The 10,719-nt window shown below is 30.1% G+C and overlaps 1 protein-coding gene across 16 annotated transcripts in view; it reads left to right on the forward strand.

The window, feature by feature from the left end:
• Rbp6 (RNA-binding protein 6) overlaps positions 1-5,156 on the forward strand; it is a 406,618-nt gene extending 401,462 nt beyond the window's left edge. For all 16 annotated transcript variants that reach the window (XR_011177226.1, XR_011177227.1, XM_069136327.1 and 13 more), the window contains one exon: positions 490-5,156. The gene's annotated coding sequence lies outside the window, so the exon portion shown is untranslated. The remainder of the gene's footprint in view (positions 1-489) is intronic.
• Positions 5,157-10,719: the final 5,563 nt, after the last annotated feature.

A 10,719-nucleotide genomic window follows, 5' to 3' on the forward strand; every position in this document is an offset into this window, starting at 1 on the left:
GTCGGTCGATTAATCGAGTTTGATAAATAATAATCGATTATACTCGGTTAATCGGGAAGAAATAATCGATTATTTTTGGTCACTTTGATCCTCCTCGATTTTTTCCATTTATCTCCACCTCCTGTTTTCCTCGATTTTAAAAATTTTTCTTTTCTCATTTAAAATAATTAACCGAATTAAGACGATTGGCTGGCCAAAAATCGACAACTTTGATTAGTCGATATCGTTACCGTATTGTCGTACTTCAAGTATTTATCGCGTATATTGATTTGTAAATCGAATCACGCGTGTCGGAGTATTTGCTTAAATCCGACTGTCCGAACTCTCCCGATTAACAATAAATAATTTTTAACGCAGCATACCTTGCCTGGCGTCGATTATTTCCCCGTAAAATCCATATTGCGGTGAATTATTTTGATCGTCCGAGTTGCGCGCGCGCGAGATAAATTTAAATAATTATAATTAACCGTGTTGTTTGATATTTCGCAGGATGGAAGAGAGGGCAGAATTCGGCAGCACGGTCGACTAACGGCTAGATTACAACAACGGGGACAAACGTATATTATTATAAAAAATATCATCACATACACAAGAGAGCATTAATAAATATTATATAAAGACAAGCGAACAAAGAAACGAGAAGAAAAAGAAAAATGAGTAATAAAAATTAAATACATATATAATATGAATAACACACCTAGACGATTACGCGATACGTTGAATTATATTACACACACACACACATATATATATATATATTTGAACACGCGATCGATTAATGTATTTAATGAGAATTTCGAGTCGTGAACCGTGGATAACACAAAGCCTTTAGGATATATGAGCGCGAATTGTGGCGACGGGTGCGTAAAGAAATTGGAACAAGCTAAAGAGAGAAATAAAAAAATTTAAATAAGTAAAAAAATAAATAAATAAAAACGCCGGATTAACGCGTGTACGTGGAAAAAAGGTTGGAAGGAACGGAGAGGAGGATACGGTAAAATAAATAATTTAAACGAAAGGGAAATGCTTGCCGGGAATAATAAAGGTAATTAAAAATGTTAACAACAAGAGAGACGTTCGCCGAATAGAAAATATATATACATATATATACATATATATATACACACTGACTACGCTAATTGTAAACGAAAAATGCGGTTCTTGAAAACGAGAAAAAATATCGAGAAAAAAATTACAAAAAAATGAACGTAGCGTGTCTTATATCTGTATATGTATATATGTATACATATATTATATATATACACGTGTACGTGTATGAAGAAACTACAAATACGGCACGAGCAAATAATACGTTGACACACCTACACCGAAAGAGGAGCGACGGGGGCGGGGAGGGGGATAGAACTTGGTTCAAAGTAGTAAAGGGAAGAAGAAACAAAAAAAAAAGAAAACGATCGATCAAATGACACGCCAATTATGGACGTAACAAAGAGAAAAAAAAAAAATCACGAAAACCGATCCAAATTACGATCGAATATATATATATCCATGTCATCCGGATACACGATACACACACACACACACACATATATATATGTATATATACATACATATATATATATGTATTACGAACACTCGTAAAAAATGTACGCACACGTGTACGGAAACATACGCGGGCATGTGTGACTACGTTATTTACAGCCGAAGCGATTATATTGGTGCCAGCCCGTTCTCCGACATTGAATAATAAAATAATGAAATAATAATAATAATAATTAAAAAATAATAATAATGATAATAGTTGTAGTTATGATAATAACAACAATAATAATAATAATAATGATAATGATAATGATAATGATATTACAAATATATAATATAATATAATTATTGAATTAATTCAATTAATATTACTATATTGAATTGCTAAATATATTACTATTATTAATAATGGTCAAGTATACATATATATGTATATATATATATATATATACTTAATATATAAATATATAGTTGACAACGTACATAATTCTTAACATTTAAGAGCAAAGAGAGGATTAAGAGAGAGAAGAAATACACCAACATGATTAACACACCTTACAAAAGTATAACCTGTACGAATACCACTTAATATGTATATATATATGTGCATGTATAGGCGGTATAGACAACGTACGATGACTAGACCAGCTCCATATCGTCATCCAAGTATCACGGCGTTCCGGGTAAAGAATTTACCGATTGCACGATTATTTTCCGTTCTCTTATTCCTCCGCGGTTACACGATTTCATCGTTCTCTCTCGTCTTCTATTTCCTTTCGTCGTTTTCCCTCTTTTCTTCGCAGGACACACTTTTTTCCACATCCAACGCATTACGGCGATAAATGAGAATGATATTACGAGAACAATACAGGTATCTATACATATACATACATACATATATATATATATATATATACATATATACGTTCACGATGCATCTATATACATGTTATGTACATACATACATACATACGCATGTATACATAATTATGTATACGTATATGATAATGTAGATAAGAAATTTGCAAATTTAACGAAATATCTGAGGTATTAATAATTGGCTGATTGATATGCGCGTGTTTAATAAGAGAAGGAAGATGGTAGGGTAAATAAATATAAAACATACAACAAACACATACCAACGTAATCGATAACTTAAAAACAATGGCATACTCAATTGAGCATATAAACATATACTATACGTAACCGCAAGCCGTTATATTATTATTATTGCTATTATTATTATTATTATTATTATTATTATTATTATTATTATTATTATTATTATTATTATTATTATTATTATTATTATTATGATATACATACACGTACCTATTCACCCAATAACGAAGAGGTAAACTATAAATTGAAATGTATCATAATAATTAACATCCCTTGTATGAATTATGTAATAATACTTAAACGCGAATCGTTCGTCCTGTAATGATAGAAAGAAAAAAAAAAAAAAAAAAACACAATAAGAAAACGTAATGGGATAACGGATGAAAGATTATACATACATGATGCATATGTACAGAGATCGAGAAGCGAACGTGCGTATATAAAATGTGTTCACCTGTTTCAATTTCTTCATTGCGAGTCTCTTTTTTTCTTTTCTCCACGCGGTTCACAATCCTTTCGAGGTTTAAATTCGGAAGGTACGGTAGGAAGAGGAGTGTGGGTAAATAAGGAAGAAGGGTAAATAAAAAAAGGAAAAAACTCGGGAAGGCGGGGGGGGGGGGGGGGGAAGGAATCGGAGCGGCTGGAAATGATGTCGGGAGTGAAAATTACAAATTTCCAGCGGTAATTGTTAATTGTACTAATATATATATATATATATATATATATATATACACACATGTAAAGTGAGGAAAGAAAAAATTATTCAATTTCACAACTTCTCCTTGCTTAATATCTACACGAATAACGGTAATAATAATTATAAAAAAAAAAAGTAAAGAAATAACAATAACAATAATAGTAATAATTAACAGTTGAATCTATAACTTCTGAATCTTGTCACGTAAGGTTATTATTACATTATATATATAGTATATGACAGGTTTGCCGAGATGCAAAGAAGAAGAAAATAAAAAAAAAAGAAACTGAAAGAAAATGCAAAAACCCAGCGACAAGAAACCAATCGTTCGGCCAATTGTTTTAACGTAACGCTTAAAAAGCATACTCGAAAAATGATTGGCCGGTCATGTGTTGACGTTGTAGTAAACATCGTCGTTATTATTTTTGTTATCGTTATTATTATATTACGATTATTATTTTTATTAAAACCATTATTATTATTATTGTTGTTATTATGATCATCATTATTATTATTGTTGTTATTATTATTATTATCATCATCGTCGTCGTCGAGTTTTTGAAATAAATTTAACGCAAGATTATTACAGGAACGAATGTTGAACGTATATTGATTATAACGCGATTACGGTTATATTTATGTATTATATTTATATTGAAAACTTGTATTCAAGAACAGGGTAAATTTATTGTAAATTTCAAATTATTATACTTATATTATACGCGTTGGTAAATCGCTACCATTTTGTTTTCTTACTTTCCGCATCTAACTCGTGGAAATACATTGTGTGTGTGTGTATATATGCATACGCATATGCATGCGTAAAAACGTACATATATATATACATACATACATGTATATTCTTATATAAATGTATATGAATAAAAGTACGAGAAGTCAATTTTTATCAACATATAGCAATATATTGTAATACGATATAAATGTATATTATACACATGTGTATTATCGTAAATCAATTGGAGGGGGGAGAAAAAATTAATTTTTTGTATAACCATTACAATTCACATGCCCGCCCGAGATATATCGATAAACTAAAACCATCGTTCGTTGTTGCTTCGTTTTTTTTTTTTTTTTCTTTTTCTTTTTCAACTCGAAATTTCACGACAAACACTGTTAAACCTGGTATTTGCGTGCCGAAACAAAATGGTAGCCATTAACGCTGAAATTTTCCAACAAAAACGTGTGTAAGAAAGCATTCTTACCATCATTCGAGAAACAATGGGTTTACGTACAATCGGACAAAATACGGTGTCAAAAAATGGGAATAGGATGAAACGAAGCAAAAATAAGAAGAAAAATCTTTCGTAACAAGCATTAAAGGAACTGTAGAAAACGGCCACGAACAGTAGTTTTTATTTATTTCATTTTCTTTTCTGTTTCTTCAAAATCAGAAGCAAAGGTGCGTGAAATATTGAAAAATTAGGGGAATACTTAGCAAGAGCGGAAAAATTTATTTATTAGATAATTGTAAAATATGACTCATTCGTTAATTTATCACCGCGCGTCATTTTCATCGACAACCACGTTGTTCGCGATACGTGTAATAATTCTTTTTTATTTACTTATCACCGCGTTCCAACGTCGAAAGCGAGCAAGGATGAAGGAAAAAAAAGAAAATAAATATACCATCCACCCCCCACCACCGTTCCTTACCAAAAAATATTACAACTCCCCCATCTTCTCGAAATTGCACAGGGAAGAAGAATCGGCGATAAAAAAAATAAATAAATAAACAAAACAAAACCCCAACACGATATAAAAAAAAAAAAAACCATTATGTACAACGGCTATTATACACGATCAATTATTAAAATGAGACGCACGAAATGAGAAGAGAAGAAGAATAAATAATACGAAAAACGAAAAGACAAAATATGAATATAAAATACCTAATATGTAATATGTACATGTGTATATATATATATATATGCATGTATGCACATGTATATATATATATGTATACACACATTATAAATATATTATATTATATACAGTCAACGCGCGTTAACGTAATGATATTATGTATAAACAAACCATATTGATTATGATTATATTATACATATGTACGACAAAGTAAGGTTAAGAAATGAGAATGATAAATATTATATTACGTCTATAAATGTATACCCCTGCATACATGTATATGTACATAGATATACTTGTTATTATTATTGTTGTTGTTGTTGTTGTTGTTGTTGTTGTTGGTTTTCAATAGTTATAAAAATAGTGATAATATTAATATCAATGACAATGATAATACGTCATGATTATCAAGCGCAGAGTAACGGTCGCGTGGCGATGATCCTCGATTTGTTGCAATTTGCAGACGCTGCGTCGCGTTAATTCAATTATTATAACGTAGAAGAGGCGCGGTTGTCCGCGAAGAAAAAAAAAGACAAAAAGGAAAAACGAAAATGAAATAAGATCGCCGCCATTTCGTATAAATCATCATGTTTTAGCGAGACGAACTTTTGAGAAGCGACGAGATTAAGTTTAATAAAAAAAAAAAAAACAAAACAATGGTAATAATAACAATAACAATAATAACAATAATGAAAATAATTATTACAATAATCATAATTATTAATAATAATGTAATAACGATAAGAATAATAATAATAATAATAATGATAATAATGACATTAATACTATAATTACACACATATGTATATATTATAGCCGATATATGCGTATAAACATATACAATAGACATAAAATACACGTACGATACAATATTATTATTATTATATGAATAATTAAAAGAAAATGCAAAAAAAAACAAAAAAACGAAACAAAAAAAAAATCGAAAAAAAAAGTTGAACGATAAAGAATAAGATGTGAAAGGAGGGTGCAAAAAAAAAAACAAACAAACATATTACTATACTTATATATTACTATAATAATATACTATAAATATATATGCGTAAACTTATAAATAATAATGATTAACAACAACAACAACAACAACATTAATAATAACAATAACAATAATAATAATAATAATAATAATAATAATAATAATGATCGTAATAATTATAACAAGAACAAGAACAACAACAACAACAACAACAATGATGAGGATAATGATAGTGATAAATGATAAATGATAAATGAATACGTGTAATTATATTATATCGCGTTCGTTAAATCGTGCTATATACATTGTATTACCGTATGCATACGTGTGAGAAGTAAGGAGAGATGAAAAGAAAGTCGAAGATTTACATCCGCATGATTGTGGGACGAGAATATGAATTTTTCGAACGCGGAGAAGGCGAGACGAATTGCGAAAAGGCGAAGATAATTGAGAATGCAAGCAAGGCGATAGCGGCAAGGGGGGAATGAACAAACGTTAAATAACATTGCACGCAAAGCTAGATAAAACGAATAAGAAGCCACGTTTAGATACCTATTGTAGCTTTTAGTGTCTGTAGGATGAAGAGCGGCGTAACTTTACATTGTTATACATACATATATAGATAGGTATGTGTATACACACACGAAGCACACCAAGTACCATTTGTTTCTAATTGTTTGTTGTTGTTTTCTTTTTTTTTTTTTTTCTCTTCTTTTTTCAAAAGTCCGACAGACATCGCCACGATTCTTCTGCTTTAATTGTCGGACGATAGATACGTGGGGCGTATAAATAATATCACAGTCGGGTTATGAAATAAATCCTTTGTACTCGAATACTTACCCAATTAACATTTTCTTCTTTACGTTGTATCGATAAAATATATACACATACATGTATGTATAATTGATTATACAATATAATACACGTAATATATATATATATATATATATGTTTCTGTTTTCTAAGCAATATATATGTATAATAATTTTTTATAGTCCTCGTAACGAGTTGCGTAAGTATAAACACGCGCTGTGCCGATCGACTGATTGATTGATTGATCGATTTATTTACGTACCGTGGAAAATAAACAGATCCGTAAGGAAAAGAAAAGCAACTTTCGCAAACAAAAAAATAATTTACAATTAAAAAACATTACTTTCACATATATATATATATCCGTAAAGGCTTTGATAAATTTTGATCCCGAATCATCGATGATCGTCAATCGGTTGACAAACCAGCGTTAATTCGTCCGCGAGAGCTGCAACATGCAATAATTATAATAAAATGAAAAGAAAATTAAAAATTATCGTGATAACGCCGATCATACGTACGTGCGTAATGCGCGTCGTTTTTATTTTTTATTTCTTTTTCATTTCCAAGGGGGCGGGGGGGGGATACCCTACATTTGTCTCTCTCATTTAACGAAGACGAAAAAGCGAGAAAAAAAACAAAAGAATTACAAAAGAAAAAATACGAAACGTAACTTGATAGAAAAAAATAAATAAATAAACAAAAATAAAAAACAAAGAACCGCAAATTTCACCATTTCGAAACGAGTCAATGAAAATCTTCGGCAATAAAATTGAACGGGTATAATTGTACGTAAAAAAAAAAAAAAATAAACAAAAAAATAAAAATAAAAAGTGTGGTACATGTGTAGATATCGCGTTGAATATAATAATTCAAAGTATATGTATACATTCATTATATATAAATGATACTAAATTATTGGAAAAATTGATTATACCCGCGGAGTGATATCAATTATTATTATTATTATTATTATTATTATTATTATTGTTATTGTTATTATTATATTTATCGTTATTATTATTATTGCTATTATTACTATTATTGTTGTTATTATTGTTGTCCATTGTTATTATCGCTATTATCTTTACATTTTTTCTTTTTTTTTTTTTTTTTTTTCCACCGAATATAAGCAATAAAGGTAAGAAAAAAGAAAAAACACACACGTAGACACACATACATGTATACGTATAAAATACAGTGACAGAAACGGAGGACAAGAGCGTGCAGGAAATATTTCTTTTGCTTGACGTGTACGATAAACGTGATGGAAATTCGGATAATGTAGTACGGCTTATAAGCGTACGTATTATATATATATTATATCAGGCAAAGGCGAATAGATGTAGCAGAGATGAAAATCGGCGATTAAGAGGTGGGATTATGAATATATTAGGAGTGGAAGGAAGTGAGAATAACGAAGAGAAAAAAAAAGTTTGGAGATTTCGAAAAATTGTTGTAAAAAGGGAGAGAGAAATCGCGGGTGTTATTAGAGATATACCTGTAATGTAATTGCGGGAGGTTTGTCGCGACGATATTACAATTGCATTCGCACGATGCGAATACCTGCGATATATGTATAAAAGAAAAGCGGAGCGGCGGCAGCGTATTATATAATATAATATGTTGGAACTTGGGAGTCGACGAGGAACGAAATTTATTGCCGCATTGTACACTGAGTAGTTAGATAGGAAATTTTTGGAAAATTTTTTGAATATACGAATTTTAAGATGTTCCAACGCGATCGCGATGATACCGTAACATGTAAAACCTTATTGAAATCACGGGACGCGTTCGGGTTTCTACATTAACTGCGTAATGTTACATTTATACATATGTATAATACATTATATTATTATTACTATTATTATTGTATACGTACCTATTATACATATATAAATTTACGCGTTCATTTCCGTTCCGCGTGTGTTTTACAATAATTAAAAACTACGCTGTTGTCATTGTTACTATCATTATTATCATTATTATTACTTACTATTAATTATTAATCGTAATTCGTTGAATAATATTCTTTAATCACAAAACTATCGTATTAATTATACATACCGACAAACAACTTACAAAAACTTCAAATACGACGCGTTATATATTTCAGTCTCTACGAGTTTGATGTTACCTCAACGTTGACCATCCGGTAATAGAATATTATAAGTAATAATCATTACTGACCGTCTGAAATTTTTTTTTTTTTGTATTGTCCATTTTCACGGAGGTGCGTTTTGAAAATCGTCGAGGTTTCTCTCGTTGTTACACAATCTATTGTTATAATTGTTATTTACGTTGTTGTTATTGTTATTATTGATGTTGTTGTTGTTGTTGTTGTCGTTGTTGATGTTGTTGTTGTTTTGTTGCTGTTCTTGATGGTGATGATGATGATGATTATTACGATTACGTTTTAGTTCTACTCTCGCAGTGTATGCAAATAAATAACAACTTGTAATCACCCTAAATAATATTCGTATATTTTCATTCACCGCTACACATTTTTGGATGTGTAACAGTAATAAGAATAGTAATAATAATAATAATAATAATGACCACAATAACATTATAAATATTGATAATAATAACAATAATAATAATATGTACAACAAAGATTCATATAGCGCACTGCTTATAATTATTATTGTATCATGTATGATGATCGATTGCGTACGCAGTGATTGGCGCGTAAGATTTTTACAATTGTAAATACATATGCACGTATATATATATATATATATATATATGATATTAAACCTGTAATTTGTTGAAAACGTGTATATTTAACCTATTACTTGTATGATTAAAAAACCGGAGCAAAAACGAGACCGAAGGAAAAAATGACTTGTAAGAAGAAGAGAGAGAGAAAGAGAGAGAAAAAATCGAACGGAAGAAAAAATACACGATGACCTTTAACTTTTGTCACATGTATTGTTTTTTTTTTCTTTTTTTATTCCTACCTCTCTTTTCGAGGCAACCGATCAATTTGCACATATTTTATCACGCGTCTCGACATTTTCACATGATCGAGAGGGGCCGCTTCGACACCTCCGGAATGTTTTGCAAAAAAAAAAGAAAAAAAAAACAATACTCGTAATATCCAACGATGAAAAATGTTGACAATTCTCAACTACGGAATCACGTATTTACATAATACACTCGTCGTGATATATACATATACGTATACATGCATAGCCATAGTCATGGATCGTGCATAATACATGTATATAGTGAATGATTATATTATATTATATTAACAATATTGTAATTACTCACATGATACACCGTGATGTGTTATAACTGTATACGTCAATAATCAACCTACATTCGCATTCGTTCGTTCATTCATTCGTTGACTCGTTCATCCGTTCGTTAACAACGACAATGGTATCAGTTTTCTCTTTCTTTTTTTTTTTTTTCTTTTTATCCTATTTAAGACTGTCGTGTCACGTTATTCACTGTTCATCTATTTTCAACATGTCGATATTATCGCCGTAATTATTATTATTGTTATTGTTAATACCATCATCGTGATTATCATTGATTTTTAATAGAATTTGATCAGAACCCGTGCAGTCGTGTTTAGTAAATTTATAACAAAGTCAGACTTGTAGTGTGGCGAGGAAAAATATTATGCAAAATTATTGGCGAAAGAGATTTAGTTGGGGACGAATGTTTTCTTTAATTTTTCTTCCTTTTTCTC

The sequence above is a fragment of the Neodiprion pinetum genome, chromosome 5, assembly GCF_021155775.2.
Source record: "Neodiprion pinetum isolate iyNeoPine1 chromosome 5, iyNeoPine1.2, whole genome shotgun sequence".
Lineage (NCBI taxonomy): Eukaryota > Metazoa > Arthropoda > Insecta > Hymenoptera > Diprionidae > Neodiprion > Neodiprion pinetum.